Here is a 22,368-nt window from a genome sequence, read left to right as displayed (position 1 = left end):
ATAAATGCATATAGATATGCACTGCTCAGAAAAGAGCATAAATCTAGAACTTCAATGTGTTGAAATATCTATTAAACAGCTTTTGTACAACCAGTTACATCACTCTAATATTTTCAATGACTCTCTATAGACATTTATAGTCCTCTATAGAATCAGTGTACTTAAAGCAGATATTTGTTTCTCAAAGAGAGATGGATCTCTTTAAAAGAGTAGCAGGACTTAACAGTTTAGCATGGAGAACATGGCTCACTGAATGTACACTAATTTGCCTCAGTCAAAAGAAAACAGGTTGAGGACAATATGTTTGTTTTGCTTAAGCTGGATTTGCACAGCACACAGCGGCAGTCAGACTTCAAAGCACTGCGAGCTTTTATTGGCACCGAAAAACGAAGGTAATTGCTTGTGATCATGCAAAATTGTCAGTGTGGTGGGGACATTTTGTCTTATAGTGCCAAATATCAAGCCCTTGCATCGGAAAAAGAGTATCTGGGTGTCATTTTTTGATTCAAAGTACTTGCTCTCGCCGACAGAAACGGGATACAGCCATTGTGACATCTTCTGCGTTCATTTTTCAAAGAGCGTCAAATCAAACATGCATGAGCCCGTGACAGTGTGGGCCTGACAGTCCCTATCTGAGGGGTAAAGCACTTAGAATGGCACCAGCTAGCTAATGCTTTGCACATCGCATCCCAGTGCATCCATGGTCACATTGTCAGCTCGAGAGTCGGAGGCAGCCTTCAACAAGCTTTCAACTTATGCAGCCTGGAAGCAGATTCGGTCCCACGCCACGCTCTTTGCAGATGCATGTAATTAAAATCAAAAGTCCCTCTCCCTCTGCTTCACCGAGGTCACGAACCGCAAGATGAAACGGAACAACGTACCCGTAAGTCTGCAAGGAAATAAGAAGTCATGCACTCCTATTGTCTGAATAATCTGTAGTTCGGAGGCTACACTTCACGTTAACGTATTAACCCGGATCAACACAGAAACGAAAGTGCACACACAAGTCGAGCAGGCGGTTATGCAGACGTAATGTGAACTGTTAAAAAAGGCCATCAGCGTATTAAGCGTATAAATGATCCACAGTGCAGCATGTGGAGTCAAACAAAGCCTGACTCAGGTTCAAGAGTGGGCGTGTGCGGGTGGTGGCTAGACGACTGTTTGGCTTTATGATGAATGAACGTGGGCCTACTGTTTCACAATTTCACCACAATAGTGTGCTAACAGTTAAATGTCAACCTGTCAAACCACCGATTAGTATTTTCAGCTGGTAAAAAACATATTGTATCTTATTCTGGCTATAGACAAGAAGAGGAATTACAGTATGAAACACCATTACCAAGGACATTTTAAACTGATTTTGCCCTCAAGTCTGCAATAATAAACAAAAACTCATATTAGGTCTCATTATTCAAAAGTCTTAACCTAAATAAACATTTGTGTCTCAAGTGAGACAAACAAATATATATAGTATAATGAAATCAACATATTACATATTGACATATTAGAAGTCTTTGGTCTTTTGTGTTTAATCTGAAGTTCTAAAGTTTTACCTTCTATCATTTTGGACCTCAAAAAAAAAAAAAAAAAAGTTCACAAGTCCACAATACTTGGCGTATTGCAACTTATAAACAGAACCCTTTATGTATGGTATTGTGACACATATCATGATAATATTGTATAGCTGGATCACTCACGATTCCCACCCTTAAATCGCCCAATGAATTAGGCAAGCTTTTGTCACACATGCCAAGAATTTGAATGTGAAAAGAGATCATCTAGGCTATGCTCCTAAACTGGACAACCTTGAACACATTTGTTAGGCCAGACACAATAGAGACACAAATGTGCATAAATAGGCAGTGATGTGAGCAATAATAACTAATAAACCCGTTACTGAATAATTTGCGTGTAAAATCTGATCAATTTTTGACAATGTTAATTTGTTCAAATGACATATCTGGTGATTCTCTCTATTTTGGCATGTTGAAAACAACTTTTCAACGATTTTATGGAAGTTTAATCCCGCATTAAGCTCAATTAAGCCCTTCGCATTACCTCTTTAGTCCCGTTGACAGAATGACTTGAGCTCTATCTGTTACTTTACATGACTATGGCTAAAACCTCTGCCCTTGGTAATGATGATCCTCAACCTGGGGCCCCAGTCTGAAGGAAGGAGGAAAATAAACTCCTCTCCTCTCCTAGACACATTCTCCATTCCTGACTCATACAAGTTAAGCCACTCATAGAAGGGGACATCACACTGGTGGGTAAATCTACTGTGTTTTAAAATACACCCCAGCAGACTCATCAAATTAGACACCAGTCTTATGTGTGGGTTTGTTTTTAAACATTTGCAAACAATAATTGGCCTTAACAACATGCCTCCTCCAATAATGTTAACATGAACCAACACCACAATTCAAAATGAGTGAGCTGAGAGCTAGGTACTTTCACCTTTGTTCCAGATGCAATCCACCCTGAAGTAAGGGGGAAGTTTTAACATTATCAGCACTCACACAGCCATGTAAACATTGACTGTGATTGTACAGTACTAAAGAGGTGACCAAGAAATTGTCATTACATGGCAACTTTGACTGAAGAACCAACCCTTAAAAAAGTGTCTGTTTACAACAACCATGTCCACTAAAATGAGAAACTTAAAACTTAGTTTTGAGGAAACAAAACCTATTTTCATAAAAACAATGACAATTTACTGTAAACTCAAATTGTTGCTAGAAAGAATTACGGCTATGCGTTTAGGCTTTGTAATACTATTGGCAGAAGACTCTTCTACAATAATCATATATGTAGTATTTCTAGAATCAAAAGCATTAACATGACCCTGCATAAAACATGGGTCATCAATAACCATCAATAAATAACTTCATTCAATATCATGTAGGAAAATACAACCTTATTAACCAAAGCTGAAAGTAATAATATCTTGAATTAAATGTTCACTTACTAAGCAGCACACCAAATAGCCTATGGATTCCCAAAAGAACACTTTGTGGACACTTGGCATGCGTAAACTGCTCTGAATCTTGCAACCAGTCTTGGGCAGATCACTTCTAAACGTAATCTGGTACCTATTACAAATTGCATGGCTAAAATTGTTATCAGGCGGCCACTTTTTAGGTGAACTTGAATCAGATCACTTCTGGATTTTGATAAAAATATAAACAAGAGCAAAGAGAAACATACTCCTAAACATAGTCAACTTATTCTCATATCACGTCTTGGGACTCATTAGTGATTCAATTTTCAGCATCAAGTACTATTGTGAATGATGTCTGAAACTTTGTATTACTAGCACTTCTCGTGTTTATTGACTCTTTAAGATGCATCGCTTTTTGTATTCATCACTTTGGATAAAGGCATCTGCTAAATGAACCAATTAAGAATCCTTAGACAGTAAAATAGTTAGACTAGTAAATTAGTATGTTTTTTTTTTTTTAAGCAATAATTACATTACACAATTTTTCTAATGCATCTGCTTAAATTTTACATTATTTTACATTTTAGGGGCACAGTCTTTAAATGACTAATTATTTAAACATTCATTCATTGCTGTTTCCTGGTAGGCAACGAAACCCATACACAATCATACAATCCATAAGTCAACTGTCATCTCGTTACGTATATTTAAAACGTAATGGCTCCTAACTGCAACACTTGATTTTTATAATCTGCTTACGAAATCCATATCGCATATAGTCAGTTGGCACCCAACACTGCTTGTGTCCTCAAAGTCTGTTTCAATGTTACATTCAAGCATTCACGGAATCCAAGATTCGAACGAAATGTTACAATGTATCAGCGGTTACAGTGTATCAACGCGGTTGTCCTGTTACTACACCACAGCACGAAACATCACATTTCAGCACATGGTTGAAAGCTTTGTTTGCTATTACTTATCAAGCAGCTACAATATAATTTCACCTCATCAAAAAGAGCCGGCGAATTTAAATTACATTTGTGCAACGAAGCCATCCAATTGTGCCCATCTACGTGCCAACCAACCGTCCACCGCATGACAGTGCCCTCTTCATCTGAACAATGCAACACACCAGAACGATATGCTGAGCGGTATGTAAACGGTGGGCTTCTCCGGTTCAGCCAAATTCCGCGTTCCTCTGAACGCCACTGTCCAGGAAAAATTGCTCAATAGTGCTTTGCTTCGAAAACACACAAAGCCAACGTATCGCCAACGCTTCAGTTACTGCAATTGTTTCCTGCGCAGAAATACATGTGTACACATCTTAGCGATACTTTAAGTGACTCTATTGTTAGCTGAGGTTGGAGCTAGCGCGGAGGCTACGGATTCATTTTAATGCAATGCATAAAAACCTTCCCAGCGAGCAAGGTGTGAAAATGATAGGAAAACACAAACACAACTTACTTTTAGGTCCAATCACAGCACGGCGCCGAAAATCTCCTGGATTTGAAGTTGCGATCTGTTTTCTCCCCTCACACTTCACAAACACTGAGAGAAAAGCGCACGGCGTTTCGTTAGTGTGACTGTCTGAATCAACTAACGTAGTGCACGGCAAGTTGAAGTGTCAAATTACACGGGCTATTCTATTACCACAGAGCCATGCTTGCTGGTTGCTGACAAAATGTGTCCCAGAGTCGCGTAAAGCGCTCGCGCCTTTGGAAGACACCAGGCGGCGTGTGCAGATGAACGGACTGGATTTACTCGCGAGTGCCAGGTTGTTTGCTTTTTGAATTCTACAGTATGTCGTTTGGCTTTATATTATTGTAATCAAACCAAGGAGACCGCGATGCCTTTCCAGGATATTGATGAAAACGTGCTTAGGTAAGATTAAAGATGTATCAGATGTGCAATTATGGTTGTAATTTACAATTTATAAAGGGAAATGGGCTTTTGTACTTATAGTTTTATTAATATTTAATATATTTTAAGTAGATAAGAATTACAACAAAATTACCATTCTAATTGAGTAAACATCATATATACAATTACAAAAACAACATTTCTGTTATATCATATATATATATATATATATATATATATATATATATATATATATATATATATATATATATAGCCTATATTATTATATATATATATAATAGCCTATATTATTATGCATATTATTACGCATTATATTGAGTTTTAAGTTATGTGATCTTCTCATACTCTTGTTTTTATATTTTTTTCCTGACTACATTTTTTTTATATAAATAAAATAATATTATTTAAAATTAAATTACATTATTTTTATTATATATACATTGTTTTTATATATGTTTGACAAAAAAAAAAAGCTAATAATAATAATAGATTATAAAAATACATGTTTTTTCTATTTCAGCTAATAATATAAACCGAAGTTATTCTCATAGAAATCTCCTCCCCAAACACAAACGCGCGTCCATGTGAGTCCTCTTACTTCCCGCGAATAAAAGGAACAGCTCGTTCCGTATTTTGCTTTTCGCCGATGGAAAGCTCTGAATAACAAAGACATGTTTGAGAGCAGCAGCGCCAGGCTTGGCTGAGTGGTGACGTCAAGGAACAATGACTCTTCCAACAGTGCCGAGACACAGCGCGCATCTACTGCCTCCTCAGCCAATGCTGCACGACTGAACTGACCAGGGGGAGGCCGCGCGAGCGTCTAGTAGTGCATCAGATAGAATCACTCACTGCACACGCTGCGCTGCCTCACACCACCAGAACAAAATTCCAGCATGCCTGTCTGTGTGACTTATGTCCTAAAATATGGAGATATGCAAATGCCCTGCCTGGGATTTTACAGCTCGTAATTTCTTTCCTCCTGACAGGAGCAAAGCAAAGTACTCAATATATGACAAGAGGTATCATTGTTTTCAACACAGGCAGATTTGGAGTGCTGTAACACAGGCTTCTGTGTAATATTCCCATTTGTCTGCTAATTAAAATAGTTTATAAATCTGCAATGAATCCCTGAAGTGTGTAAATTAGTGTCAAGTACAAAGAGTGCTGTTTACACAATCTTCATCACTGCTTGTAACACTAATAGAAAACATGAACATTTTATTCAAATGTAATATAATTATTATGCCATCCCCATGACCACCACCATTTCAATTTAAATTCAATATGGTAAAATGTTTCAAACAAAATTAAGAGAAACTGCTGACTTAGATGATCCAGTTCTGTTATCCATTAACACGATTACAAATTTTAATTTCTTACCTTTTTTTTGTACTATTAGTCTTTTATAATTTTGCATTCTTCTTCTGTCACCTCAGTATGATGGTGCTCATGATTTAACCCCTATAGGTCATGTTTAACTGGTTAAACTGATGTTGTTACAACACTCCCTGTCAATTCAAAGAACTCATTGTTTTGATTATAGAAGCACTGTGACATATTTCTCAATAGAGCGTTAGACATCTGTCAATTATTTCCCAACAATCTTTGGCCAGTGCTTTCAAAGAAAGTGTTTGGAAGTGTCTTTTGACATCCTTAGCATCTCCACTGCACCGCTGTAGACATTAATGCATGGGGCCCATTCTCTGAGCACTTTGTCTCAAGGACACTTGCTCCTGTACAGTTATCTAAGTTGGCAGGGATAAATCTAGCAGATGACATCATCGGTCACAGGCAGTCATTCATATTTATTTCTGTCCTGTTCTTAGAAGGAGAGTTCATGATCCGCCAAATGACAATTTAAGTGCTGCAGACAATGTCAAAGCACCCTTTTCCTCAATTTCAAATATTCTCCATTAGTTTTTCCAATTCCTGTTTTAACCACACTTCGTTTTCGATCTTGACTGGCTAGTTTGAATGTGTTGTTGTTGTTTTTTGACACGCACTTATTCCTTAAGGTCTCGACTCGAGGCACTTCATCAAGGCCTGACTTTCAGAGTGATTTAACAGATGCTGTTGAATTTGTCGATAGGATGACTGGTGCCTCAGATGGCTTTTGCAAAGATGGACATCCCCGTGTAACATCAGTATCAAAGCAACGCGTTAGTAATGCTGAGTACCTCAGAGTCTATTGTGATATACCTTTTAAGCTGCTTGTAATATCTTGTGTTCTGGGCCATTAATCATGTTTTTGTGAAGTCCTTCAAAGATGCCACGGTTCATGCGAACAAAATCACGAGCATTCAATGAACAGCACACTTCAGTTCAAAGCTGGTTGTTGTAAGAGCTCTTAGTGTTCGTGGATAAGCCCGCAACTCTTACATTCTGAGACAATATGACCAGATGGCTGCCAAGAAGATGGATGGACTTTAGGTGGAGTGACTTTAGCTTGACTGAACCTCAGTATAATTTCATACACACACACAGATGCAAGAAATCAAGAGAATTTTTTCATGTCTGAGAGTGTGTTATGCAAAATTCAGAACTGAAAATCTGGCTCCCTTTCAATTCAGGAATGTGAATTTCCTGAGAAGTCTTATATTAAATTATATTATATTATATTATATATATATATATATATATATATATATATATATATATATATATATATATATATATATATATATATATATATATATATATATATATATATATATATATATATACACACACACATATATATATATAGAGAGAGAGAGAGAGAGAGAGAGAGCGCTGGTAGATTACTTACAAATTGTAATCAGCTACTGATTCCAAATTACATGACAAAAATTGTAATTAGTAATGTAATCCATTACATTACACAATTAAGGTAATGTAATCTGACTACTTTATGATTACTTTTAGATTACTTATGACTAAACTCATTTATCACATTGATTTAAATAGGATAATCTTGAACTATATTGATATAAAAATACAAAGAAAAAGAAAATATATTCCATTCTTTATCAACAACATGAAGTGTGTTAAATATTACATTAAGTCAGGGTTTGAATAAAAGCTAAAAAATTAACATTTAAAATAAATAATTTTAAAATAAAAAGCAATCAAAATAAAATACTTACTAAAAAACATAAAAAAATATATATTTTATTTGCTTACCTCCATGTCATGTGACCATTGACTGACATCAGAGAACTGTGAACTTAATTTTATTATTATTATTTTAATTTTATTATTGGCCTAACTTATTAACTTAAAATCTCAGGAGGTTCAGCTGGCAAAAGAAAGTCAGGGAATCCCTGCATTGCATGTTAATATGAAATGATGTGATGAAATATACACACAAACTTCCACAAAAGTTAATAAAATGTAAAACGTTCAAATAATTTCAAATAAAACATTATTATATTATATTATATTATATTATATTATATTATATTATATTATATTATATTATATTATATTATATTATATTATATTATATTTAAAATTATTTGAAAGTTTTACATTTTATTAACTTTCTGTGAATTTTGTGTGGGTATATATATATATATATATATATAGTACAGTCCAAAAGTTTGGAACCACTAAGATTTTTAATGTTTTTAAAAGAAGTTTCGTCTGCTCACCAAGGCTACATTTATTTAATTAAAAATACAGTAAAAAACAGTAATATTGTGAAATATTATTACAATTTAAAATAACTGTTTTCTATTTGAATATATTTCACAAAGTAATTTATTCCTGTGATGGCAAAGCTGAATTTTCAGCATCATTACTCTGTCTTCAGTGTCACATGATCCTTCAGAAATCATTCTAATATGCTGATCTGCTGCTCAAGAAACATTTAATGTGTACAATTGTACAAAATATTTGTGTACAATATTTTTTTTCAGGATTATTTGATGAATAGAAAGTTCAAAAGAACAGTGTTTATCTGAAATCTAATCTTTTGTAACATTATAAATGTCTTTACTGCCACTTTTGATTGATTTAATGCATCCTTGCTGAATAAAAGTATTAATTTCTTTAATTTCTTTTCAAAAAAATAAAAATAAAAATTCTGACTGACCCCAAACTTTTGAACGGTAGTGTATAATGCTACAGAAGCTTTGTATTTCAGATAAATGCTGTTCTTTTGAACTTTCTATTCATCAAGGAATCCTGAAAAAAAAGTACACAACTGTTTTCAACATTGAAAATAATCATAAATGTTTATTGAGCAGCAAATCAGCATATTAGAATGATTTCTGAAGGATCATGTGACACTGAAGACTGCAGTGACGATGCTGAAAATTCAGATTTGCATCACAGGAATAAATTACTTTGTCAAATATATTTAAATAGTACACAGTTATTTTAAATTGTAATAATATTTCACAATATTACTGTTTTTTACTGTATTTTTAATTAAATAAATGTAGCCTTGGTGAACAGACGAAACGTCTTTTAAAAACATTAAAAATCTTAGTGGTTCTAAACTTTTGGACTGTACTGTATATATATATATATATATATATATATATATATATACACACACACAAAATTCCACAAAAGTTAATAAAATGTAAAACTTTCAAACAAGGCTCTTAACATTCAAAGGCCAACATTCAAAGTTTGTCAAATCACTGAATTGGCGCTGAACCCTGCTGTTGTGTCAGATAATGTTCTAAATGGATCTGCAGGTATCAATATGACTACATTAATCGCCACTTTCAAATGAAATAACACAAAAACTGAGACAATTTGGACACACATCCACATTTTGCTGCACTTTCCGAGCCAAGATGACGTGAACCGGCACGCCACTGAGCACCACAGCTCAGCTAATTCCCTGACAATCACAGGGGAAATGATTGATGCTGCTGGGACTTCATAGCTACATGATGGAAGGAGAGTTTCAGTTCTGCTGACATAAGCTTTCACACACAGACTGAGCGTTCACAGATTATTTACAGCTCCTTTACACAGCGCTCTATCGCCCTCACAGACCTCCTTAGAGGAAACACAAGCGACTGTGCCAAAGCACCATTAACTGGGTAGGTGTAAAGGATATTACAGAAGTGTAAAACAGACAAAGAGCGGAAATGCAGATCAAGGGCATATAAATGAGCGCTGCTGAGACGTTACCACAGCGCACAGAGATCAGCCCACACGGAGAAAGGCAGAGGTGCACAACGTATTTGACAACAAGACACAAGAGAAATCCGTTTAAGTACACTATTGATTCCCTTTAGAGTACAGCCACTGAGAGGAGAGGCGGGAGAGGGAGAAAAAGAGAGGGAGAGGGAGAGAGGGGGGTGTAAAACAGATGCATCTGGTTCTCTGTTTGCAGGAGTGGAGGAGGAACTCACTCCGAGACTCTCTCTCCCCCTCTTTTATTTCTCAGAAAAATGTGAGCCACGGTGGATAAAGCAGACAGCCTGTACCCCATGCTGACTGGCCCGACTGGCTTTGGAGAGGGTAGAGGCAATCAATGTGAGCTCACAATAGAGCAAGAGCATTCAGAGATCTAACTGCTCCCTCAGGCCATGTAGGAAGGAAGAGAAAGGAGGAGAAAGAGGATTGAGAGGAGAGGTAGGGGATGGACATAAAGACTAAGTTAAGGTTTATTTGGAGCCTAATGAAGAGCCAATGGTTTATTTTCCCCTCTTCTACCAACAAGACATACGATGTTTGGACAGGACAGGCCTTGGTTCGATCGGTGGAATGCTTACAGTATACTCAACCCTGAAAGTTTATAGCCGCACACAATGTTAATTTTTAATTTAGCCAGTTTATAATAGACATTACTATGTGTGTGGCTGTGTGTTTGAATTGCAAGTCCACAAAAATGAATTTATGCTACTCCCTAGAGGCTAATTTTAGCATTTGAACTAGGAACGGCAGACGGGCAGCAGTGAGAGTAAAGTTCACTGTCATATTCGGTTTGATTGTTAATTATGCCCATTAGATGACATGAGACAAGTTGCTTTAGAATCAACTTACTCAGTGGCTCTCAGAGTAAATTAAGAGATGGATAGATTCCCTCTTGATTCAATGCCTGTTGGACATATTCTGGAAAATGTATCCGCCCAGCACTAGATTTGCCCAGCCTCACTCCCTGACCTCCAAACAAAAATAAAAATTAATAAAAATTGCATTGTCTGCTCAAACTGCTCAAACATTATTGCTCACCTTTAACAGAAGATGTTTTCTGTTCTTCAAGATGGCAATAATCAAATGATAGTGCTGGCGAACTAAACAATTTTACATTGATCCACATAACCTTTTTAAGCCTATTGATTGTTGGTTCTTAAATCAGACATTCTCCTATCTCTCAGATACACCACATCTGAGCGGATTTTTGATATTGAAAGCTTTTCTAACGGTCTTTGACATTCGCTTCAAATCTGTTGGGATTTCAGAATCAGTTTCACTTTTTCAGTGCATCAGAAGATAACGTGCATTTTAAAATCTATTTGCCAACTGTTTTTACAGTCCCACAGATAAAACGAGGAAAATACAGTCAGATTATGGGATTTCAGAATGTTAAACAAACAACAGTGAAGTGAAAATAGAAAAAGGGAGTTAGTGTTTAATTATGTTCTTTGGATGTTGCATAAACACAGCATCACTTACATCATACGATCATAAAACGAGTGCATAAGGACTTTCATTTGCGGCGTAAAACACAGCCCAGGCTGCATTGCGGGAAAATGAGCCTCCTTCTTGGGAAATAAATGAAGCTCTTGTCTGAGAATGACCAGCATTTTCTCAGAGCCTTTAGATGTGTATCGTATTACTGGAGAACTGGCATGAGCAGACAGGTTGAGACTGAGAAATACCTTCCTGTACATGACATCATGTAGAGAACTTAAGAGGGCAAGGGCTTTAGTTTAAGCATGCAGTATCTGTATTTGTGATTCATAAGGGAAATGAGAGGAGGGCCACAGGCTATGTATACATGCTACTTTGATTTTGGATTTCCATCTCTCTCTCTCTCTCTGTGGTCACCGAGGCAGGGTGACACTTCTCTCTGTTTGGCTGGATAAAAAAAATCTTTGAAGCAATAGATCTCACTCTGTCTCTCACTGTTTTATTCTCTCTTCTTAAACATTTGAATAAAACGGCCATGAATATTTGAATAAACTGAACTGTGATACTTTCAAAGAACTGCTAAAGTGTCATCATATCATATCTTGCCTAGGACACCAAGTGAGCCAGTCTGATTCATAAGAGGGTGCAAGATGTCCCTGAATCACAATAAATTGTACAAAAGGATTGTACAAAATGTACAATTGAAGAATTGGCTACCTTTCAATGCATGACTGTGTATTTGAATTCATTTGCCCACACCCCTAATTCTAGTCCCCATTAATTAATTTAGATGATCGATAGATCGATTGATCGAGACAGACAGATAGATAGATAGATAGATAGATAGATAGATAGATAGATAGATAGATAGATAGATAGATAGATAGATAGATAGATAATATTAATATAACACGATAAAACAATAGCGATAACCTTCAGACAGAAGTCCCGGACTTGGTCTTGTGAGTCCAGGCATGTTTCACAAGCACAACAAGTGGGCGCTTCAATTGGGCAATTAGAAGACGAGTGGCATGAAAACATGCTAATGAAGTTAATCCTTCAAAGGAGTGATGGCTCTCAGGCACTGATGACAGGGATGCTAATGCCTCCCACTGACTAGGTTGGGGGAGAAAAGCTGTACAAAAGACTGTTCTGCAGTCTTCGAGATTGTGTCATTGTGTGGGTTGAAATTAACTTGCACTCAATTCCCAATGAGGGTGGTCTTCCCTCCATACACGGCTCGACATGAAAAAGGGAACTGCCTAACGGATCCCACGCAAGCCGTAATAGATAAGTTGTGTAAGGCGCAAGAGATATGACATGGTTTAAATATATTAGTGGCGTACCATTGTTCCATTTTGATTTCCTCCTGAAGAATACGTCTGGGTGCTAATTCATTCGTTATGACTGACCTGGAATTTCTAGGATGAGCCATTATATCATCATGCTCTTAAGTGTTATTCCTAAAGCACTAGTTATCTGGCCAATTATAAAGTATCTGTGACTCTTTCTGTAGCTAAACACCATGATTCCACTCTATGCGGCAGTTACACATTGATTAAACTGATTGCTCATACATGTAAATGAAATGATTAGGCCTCAAGTGCAGTTTAAACTGAATAATGTTATCATTAATAGTTAGAGCTTGCATCTAATGCTGAGTCAATGGTGCTGAGAGCTTGCCATTCTCATTAAGTCCATCCTAATTAACATTTTCTCTTTACCATTACTTGTTCTCCTGGCAGTTTCACCCCTGTGGTCTTTAAATTTGCCTCCAGGGCAAATGCCATTTGGAATGTGCCATTGATACTACAGAAAAGACTGACATCTGCTGGCTAAGTGTCAGTAAAATAAGCAGGTTGAGGGTTAGAAGAGAAAACACTGCCTCTAGTTACAGATTTATGATTGTGATATTCAGCTGATGTTCAGTGTTTTTAAAGGAAGGTCATGTACCTGGAGAAAGCTATCTGTTAACATTCCCATTCATCTTAATGGAAGCTGTTTGGTTGGTGCAGGACCTGGAGGAGTAAGTACGCAACTGGAAATCTGTCATCTTTGCTCATGGGACCATAGAACTGTTTGAGCCAATAACCTGAGCCTTAGATGACATGTGACTTGTCACTCTGGAGATGCATGACAATTACGTCATGACAATGCTGATTGGCTGATGGCACCAAAAAAACGTGCACAGAATTCACTTCACTATCGACTATCACAAGCTGTGACGCAAAAGGCAAAAGACAATCAACATTGTTTACACTGAAATTGAAAATATGTCTATTTCACACTTTGAAGAGCCCTCAAATCGGGTTCTGGTAAAACATTTACTAGTCTGTTATGAAATATTAGAAATAAATGTGGCTTGCAAAACAATACTCAGTAAGTGGAGAAATTAGGAGAAGTTAGTAATAATCAGCTAATTCTGAATGGTCAACAATAAAGAAATGGCAGAGTTAAGGCATCATCTACCAGAAAATGTGTCACCTAATGTTTTCAATTCATGTAGGCAAAATTATGTCACGCAGGATTTTTGCAATATATTCCCATGACCAAAAAGCTAGTTATTCTATTTATATCAATGTGTTAGATCCATGTAGAAAAGCATCTACGATGTAAATTATTAACTCTCTTTGCTTCTCTAGCCAGCAACATTAAGAATAAATAAACACTCTTTGTCAAATGGGTCAATAGAAAGAGCATATGTGGTATGCCATGTTTATTCCTCAGTCATCGTTGTGAATTTAAATGCGGCTCCCATCAATAATGTGAACGAATCTGTTTAACACTTGATTCAGTGACTCACACACAAAGACATTTGGTATGTACAACTTGAAGCTTTCAAAGTACCGTGAAAACAATTCAAAAGCATATGGAGCTGCTCTCTAATCGCTCTCTTTTCTGGTAGTTTAATGTCATACACCGATTGGTCTGCGCAGCGCCACTTCAAGTCAAACACACCTATTCTCTTGTTTAGGTTTTGAACGAATCGGTTATATATACATGTTTAGTCCCGCCTTCCATTCAGATGGCTATTTTCACAATTAACACTTTGATTTGCATCATTGCCAATGAAGAGTGTGGCGTTTTGTTCATTAATGCTCTTCCTCACTCTCCTTCTCTCACAAGCCTATCAATTTATTGTTATTGTTGGCAGTTGAGCTGAAGCTTCTGTATTGATTTCTCACCCTGAGAGAAGATAAGGTGGGGAATCGAGATGGATTCCATATCTATTATCTAATGGAATTCCTCCTCTTAGAGAGGCTATGGATTTTCTGCCATTGAACCTCTGCAAAAAGAAAGAGAGGGACAGAGTGGCCCCACAGCCCAGAATAAGTCCCTCCTGGATGGATTAATGTGTTCGCCACAATGCAGCTGAGAAAAGCAGGGCCATACCGGGACTGTAAAATAAGGTTTTCTGAAAGGGGACTGCTCTTATCATAAATGTTTATTGACCTGGAGAAGGTTTAATAGCCCTGCTAGTTCATGTACTTGAACAATTGTCCTGTATAGCCTCAGCTCAGCTACTTTATTTTGCTATGGCCTACGCTGATTTCTCGTGATTTTTCCATGCAAGCATTTGTAGACTCCATCCATGCAGAAAATTCTACATTTACAGTGCTAAAATATAGGTCAGTTTCAGCTTAGCTATTCCTAATAACCACAGTATATTTTGAGAGTAATATATCCCTAGTCTATTGCTTTTCCTCATTGAATTTGTCAAGAGTTCTTTTCTGTCTTTGGACTATGAAAATATCATTGTATCCAAAAGCTTACAAAAGTATTAGGAAACAAAGTGGATTCTTCTACCTGCAGAGTCAGCAAGTGAGAGAGAAGGGAAGGAGCACAGATTTTCCAAATGGAAGTTTGTAAGAGAGATCAATCAAAGCCAAAACCTGTAAGCTTAAAAGCAGTGCCTGATGCTTTAGGGGTTCAGAGAGTTCTCACACATTTAGACGGAAGATTATTAAGGTACAGCCGAAGCTACTACTGTCCACATGGCCATGGCTGAAATCAGACTTATGACATGATGCCTTATCATGGCAACAGGAAAGCCTCTAAGCTCCTTGTTTTTAATCAAAAACAGATCAGTATAGGCTGACCCTGTGTGGCAAATGACTCTGTATTTCATTTTTAATATCCTCAAGGCAGCGGGTAGTATTTCGTCCCCTCACAAGAGGTACTTCAAGAAGCAACCGGCGCCATCGTTTTATGTCCTGTCCTTTTCTCCAGTTTGAGTTTAATGGACAACCTCCCGTATAAGAACTGTAAGTCCTTATTAAAACTTGTTCATCTGATGAAGAATTCATTTAGTTCTTTGAGAATGTCGATCAGGTTCACACTTTAGATTATTATAAAAAAAGTTTTTAATACCTCACATTTTGACAGGATTCAACCTTTATTTTCAGTATTAGGTCATGAGAACTTTGAACCTGAGACCAACAGACCCGGAAGAGAAGACAATGCTGAATAAAGTCATAGTTTTTGTTATTTTTGGACCAAAATGTATTTTCGATGGTTCAACAAATTCTAACTAACCCACTGATGTCACATGGACTACTTTGATGATGTTTTTATTACCTTTCTGGACATGGACAGTATACCGTACATACATTTTCAATGGAGGGACAGAAAGCTCTCGGACTACATCTAAAATATCTTAAACTGTGTTCCGAAGATGAACGGAGGTCTTATGGGTTTGGAACGACATGAGGGTGAGTCATTAATGACATCATTTTCATTTTTGGGTGAACTAACCCTTTAAGGACCTATTAGCCTGCCCATTTAGAGTTTCATGACAGAAGTCTCATCACTTTTGACATGACAAGAGACCAATTGAACTATGAGTTTATCTATTCAAACTTCATTAACCAACAGCAACATGTAAACATTCGCTAGCCGGAGTCTTTAACCATTGCACTCGCGTGTTACGTCTTTTGTGACGTCTCGCGCATGACACGGCATTTGAATTTGGAAAAGAAACACAAAACTGACTGGAGCCGCTCCGGTGGGGAACAGTGACTGGATCTAACACCTTAAGATGACGCACTTCTCATATCTCTAGTCATATCTCTATCTCTAATTTACCGAAAGCGAAACCACACACAAAACACCTTAGCAGAGCTTCTCTGTATGACGTGACAGACAACTAGTTGTCCAGTCCGGTTTTGTAAATATGTAAATACTGTCATTTGCACATTATTATGGTCAAAACGACATTGTACTTAAACAAAAAAAACTTTACAGCTCCCTTTATCAGTCCATTCAAATGTTTCAAATACATAGACACAATATACAATATGGTGCGATAAACCTAAATAAATAAACTAACGTTAAACAAAGGGCGCAGCTTGCACAATCTACTCCTCCTTGATTGTCTTGTTAAGATGACGCTGAAGTGCGTTCCAAAAGAAGTTTTTTGACCCCTACACCCTTCATCCCTTCGAAGCTCTCACTCTGAAGGGTAAACCCTTTGAAGGGATTAGGGCATAGAGATGAGACCTTCCGAATGGAACGCAGGGTCAGTCTCAAACAGAGACAGTATTGGGTCCGTTCATAAACTCTTAAAGGGACAGCAGTCCAATATTCCTGCTGTTGTCTGTCATGTTATTTAAATAACAAAAGACAAAGAAAATCACTTTCTGCTCTTGACTGAATTCATTTTATAACTTTATGGTAAGAATAAATCTGTATTTAATATTTACAATAAAGAATACAGAAATTAAGGTAACCAATGTAAAATAACACTGGATGTGTTATTTTACATTTGATTACTTTAATTTCAGTAATATTTCTTACCTGAATAAAAACCTACTTAACCTGAAAAACTTAGTTTCATAGCTCTCTATTCTATTGTATCTCTAGTTCCAACGAAAAAACCATGAGAGTCAATTATTCAATTACCCTTTCAAAAATACCACCACTTGCTTCATTACTGAATGAATGAATCACTCGATGGCTCACTCATTAAGACAGTGACTTACCGCCACCTACTGGTGATTTTAGTTTAATATTTAAAAGTATCACTCGTTTTATCACATCATTGCTTATTTCTCTTTTGGACATTTTTAATTTAAAATATTATTATTTAAATATATTTAATAATTTAATTATTATTTAATTTATATTATTTATTTTATAAAGGTATATATAAAGAAAATATTGTCCCTTAATGGAAAAGGTGTGACTGCAGCAGTCTAAGTGGAAGAGAGGAGGTATGCAGAAGAATGTTAAAGGTGCCATCGAATTGAAAATTGAATTTACCTCGGCATAGTTGAATAACAAGAGTTCAGTACATGGAAATGACGTACAGTGAGTCTCAAACTCCATTGTTTCCTCCTTCTTATATAAATCTCATTTGTTTAAAAGACCTCCGAAGAACAGGCAAAACTCAACATGACACCGACTGTTACGTAACAGTCGGGGTGTACGCCCCCAATATTTGCATATGCCATGATCGAGGCATTACACAAGGGCAGCCAGTATTATCGTCTGCATCTGTGCACAGCTGAATCATCAGACTAGGTAAGCAAGCAAGGACAACAGCGAAAAATGGCAGATGGAGCGATAATAACTGACATGATCCATGATAACATGATATTTTTAGTGATATTTGTAAATTGTACAATCTTGGCGGAGAGCGCGAGCAATTAAAGGGGCCGCAGCCTGAATCAGCGCATTTCTAATTATGCCTCAAAATAGGCAGTTAAAAAAATGTATTTAAAAAAATCTATGGGGTATTTTGAGCTGCAACTTCACAGACACGTTCAGGGGACACCTTAGACTTATATTACATCTTGTAAAAAAACGTTTGATGGCACCTTTAAATACCTCAGGGGGTACGCGACTGTAAAATGTTTGGGAACCACAGCTGAAGTGAATTCAAAAACAAGCAGGCAGGTAATGTCCACACTTAATTATTAGTTTATTTATCGCAAGTCATCGTCATTGCAAAAAACCCTACTGGTTTATTGTTTTAGTTACTTTTTAGGCCTACTATGGATTCTTTAGGACAAGTAATAAGTTCAAGAATGTAATTTTTTTCTAGTGACACCTGTGTTGCTTGTTATTTTTTTTACATTTTCCATATAGCCCAAAATGTGATTGTTACACTATAATAAAAAAGACTGAAAATGTGAAGTTGCACTTCAGCTTTATGTGACTTGGTGAAATTGGTATACCTAAAGTAAATAAAATGGACTTATTTGGTCCTACAGTGTTGCTACTCTGAAAATGCTTTTTGATCATTACAAATAATAATGCAAAATGATTATCTTAGAATAGAAGATATGCTGTCTCTCGCATCACATACATTATCAATAGTTATGTACGTGATCTTGAAGAGGATTCTTTTTTTTTCTGTCTCTGTCTTGACTGTCTCATTTGGACTCGAACCTCTTTGGACTCGGTCTGGACTAGGACTTGTCTTGGACTTGACAAAGGTGGACTTGACTACAGCCCTAGTTGCAACAGACCTGCAGTTTTCTGGGAGTTTGTTCCAGATATATGGTACATAAAGACTGAATGCTGCTTCACCATAGTTTTGACTCTATGGATAGAAAGCAGACCTGCCCCAGATGACCTGAGAGGTCTGGATGGTTCATAACATAGAAAAAGATCAGAAATGTACATTCATGTGGTCACAACACAATCAGAAATTTAAAAAAAAAGATTTCCTTTACCGGTGATTTTTTAAATGTCAGTCTTTGTCTGCAACTGTTAACCACCTTAAACTGTATTATATTTTAGGGTTTAAAAAAATTAATGTCAAAATGCAATATGAAGGGGGGTGTTCCGCTGCAGAAGGAGGCTTTTAAGAACACTGTTTTCGGTCATTAGAGGTATGTGTGTGCATGCAAACATTGACCAGACAACTTATCTCTGTTTTTAGGCTGAATGGTGATACACAATGTTTATCTTTTTTTTTTAAGAACTGGTTCAATAAATTCTTTTAATGTGACATATGTGACATATGTGGCTATATTAAATGATAGTCTCAATCTATATTGCTTTGAAAAATATATTCATATATTCCTAAAAACTACATTGGCCAGCACCTAGTGTGCATCTAAACATAAGAGAATGACTCCCTTATGTCAACAATGCTTTACTCATACATTTTTATTTATAATAAAACTGACTAAATCCATTTCCACATAAGCAGCGTGCATATTGGTGCTGATAGGTTATGTCAGAGAGCAGACTTTCGGCATTGTGCAGCAGAGCATTAGCAGATCGCGGTACATTACTGCCGTTCTCAATAATGTACCTGTAGATTTAGCACTTACTAGCATGAAGAACAAATAGCCTGGCACAGTAGGTGCATAGACATCAATTTAATATTCAAACTCTTGATACAAAACATACCTTTTGTGAGTTCTTGTTTTTAATGTTGAGCAAGAATGCAAATTCAAATATCCACACGTTTGCAAATGTGACATTGATTTAACAGAACAGTTCAACATACAAACGGGTAATATTAAGTGATGTCCTTCACAGTATTTTGCAACGAAATAATAGTTCCAACGAAAGCCACAGCAGAACTGCAGCACACAGCGGTGTTTCGTGAACGAATCTGTGGCTTTGAATTAATCGTTTGTGAAAGTCTTGATTCAATGATTCATTCATAAATACAGCCACTTGCTTCCTCACTGAATGAACGGATGACTACGTGACTCACGCATTAAGACTTACCGCCACCTACTGGCAGTTTTAGTATGTAACAGAATCACTTTCACGTTTTTATCATCATTGCTTATTTTACTATTAATTGAACTTTAAAAAAACACATTACTAATGTTGTAAAGTATAAAGATAATAAATGCACTAGAAAGTCGATTTAGGGGGCTAATATTGTCCCTCAATGGAAAAGGTGCAGTCTAAGTGAAAGAGAGGAGTGAAGGATGGTGAATGCCTCAGGGGGTACTCCACTCTAAAAAGTTTGGCAACCACTGCCCAGCGCAGAAACGTACTGATAAAGCACTGCAGTTGTACACCAACATGCTCTATTCTTTATCATAACTCCAAGTAATAACAACGACAAACATTTGACTGTTAGCCTGCGAAGAGCGTACACAACACACACTACTAAATACATATTGTGCATGATACAGAGAACATAACAGCAACATAATCATACTTACAGATTGTAATTTGGAGGAGGAAGAAACTGGTCCAAATAAACTGGATACTGGGCCATCCTTCAAAAAAACGGCTTGCGAATCCCTCATTGAACGCATTTAGGTTGAAGAAGAAATGGCAGGAGCACAGCACAAGGTTCGGGCTACACTGCTGTGGTATGGTTGTAAAGATGAACTTTAACCACGGATTCTTCACGTATTGGCAGTGTTTGAGCGGTTTCAAGTTTTCCCAGGGTGTCTGCGCGCGTAATAAGTGGGCGGGCAATATGCTAATGTTTCCTTTTGACGTCATAAGGAAACGGCTTGGGATTCGTTTTACAAACGACTCGTTTAATTGACTCAAGTCGACTCTTACTTTTGAGAGACAATAAATTTAGATACGGTGCACTTTCAGATTTAAAACTTTGAATGATGTTTTCATTCACCTAGAGCTATGTTACACACTACATGAAAGGTCATTTTCAAAAGTCCATAATAGGGGAACTTTAAATTATAATTTATCCCTGTGATAGCAAAGTTGAATTTTCAGCAGCCATTGTCATGTTTTGGGCGTTGTGCATGTCTTTTTTTATTGTCATAGTTTAGTTCCTGGTTTGTCATCTGATTTCTTTCCCTCATGTGATCATGTTATGTGCTTCCTTTGCTCTTTGTGTTGTGTTATGTTATCACTGGTTCTTTTGTCTTATGTCACATTTTGATTGGTTCACTGTGTTCATAGGTTCAGGTCTTTCTTGTTAGTCTTTGTGTGTGTGTATATATAGTCCTTGTGTTCCTGTTGTTTCCTGTCTAGCTTTTTACAAAACCTGTTGGTGATTTTTGTCAAGTCATGTCAATTTTTGATTCCTTTGAAATCATTCTAATATGCTTAAAGTTTAAAAGAAACATTTATCATCAATATCAATGTTGAAAACAGTTTTGCTACCTAATGTTTTTGTGAAAACAGTGATTTATCTTTTCAGGATTCTTTGATGAATACAAAGTTCAGCATTTATTTGAAATAGAATTCTTTTATAACATTAGGCCTATATATGCATTTACTGTCACCCTTGATCAGTTTAATGTGTCCTTGCTAAATAAAAGTATTAATTTCTTTTGAAAAAAAAAAAAAAAATAGTGTCCCCAAACATTTAAACAGTGTATGTGGACTTGAGACAATTAGAATACACTTACAGTCAGCAAAAGTAGTGAGTAGAAAATCTTTGGTAGTGTATAGCCGATGACCGTATGTTTGCTGAGAGTGACCTCTGACCCTTGTAGATTGCAGTGACAAATGCAACAATGAAACCAGGCCCCGTTCCAGGCTAAATCCATCCACATACAAGAACTAAGACGGCAAGTACTTTAATGGGGAACAAGATACCCTTACTTGGTAAATGAATGTCTAGAGCAATTAAAGATTCCAAGTAATAATGGTGCGCAGACGGAGGAATGCGAGGCAGGTCACGGGTAGCACATGTATCACCCGAATTACAGCTGCAGAGGCCCGACAGAGCAGGCAAGGACATCCTCAGGGCAAAGGAAGAACGCTCTCCCCAGAGAAACACAGGGAGAGGCCCACACCGCTCAGATGTTGGAAGCTAGTATCAATATAAAACAAAGTACATACACCACTTTGATTTTAAAACAGGTTGAATAGACTGAGCACGCTGCTATGACATTTGGTTTCTAGATTGGTTTAGCTGAGTCCCTCTAGACACAGCCAGAGGCCCTAATGGTATGAAATGCTCCTGCCCTTTTGATAAATGTCAGCCGCTCTATCCACTTTTAAAGTGGTCTTCTGGAATTGACCTGGACTCCTAACAGATAATAATATCCATATTCACAGGC

At 36.8% G+C, this 22,368-nt stretch overlaps 1 protein-coding gene across 6 annotated transcripts in view; it reads right to left on the bottom strand.

Annotated features, from left to right (window-relative positions):
* zmiz1a (zinc finger, MIZ-type containing 1a) overlaps positions 1-20,764 on the bottom strand; it is a 167,052-nt gene extending 146,288 nt beyond the window's left edge. For 4 of the 6 annotated variants that reach the window (XM_048205206.1, XM_048205207.1, XM_048205208.1 and 1 more), the window contains exon 1: positions 4,406-4,578. The gene's annotated coding sequence lies outside the window, so the exon portion shown is untranslated. The other 2 variants (XM_048205203.1, XM_048205204.1) reach the window with 2 other exon arrangements.
* Positions 20,765-22,368: the final 1,604 nt, after the last annotated feature.

The sequence above is a fragment of the Megalobrama amblycephala genome, linkage group LG10 (assembly GCF_018812025.1).
Source record: "Megalobrama amblycephala isolate DHTTF-2021 linkage group LG10, ASM1881202v1, whole genome shotgun sequence".
NCBI classification, from domain to species: domain Eukaryota; kingdom Metazoa; phylum Chordata; class Actinopteri; order Cypriniformes; family Xenocyprididae; genus Megalobrama; species Megalobrama amblycephala.
This window is presented reverse-complemented; position numbering and strand designations above follow the sequence as displayed.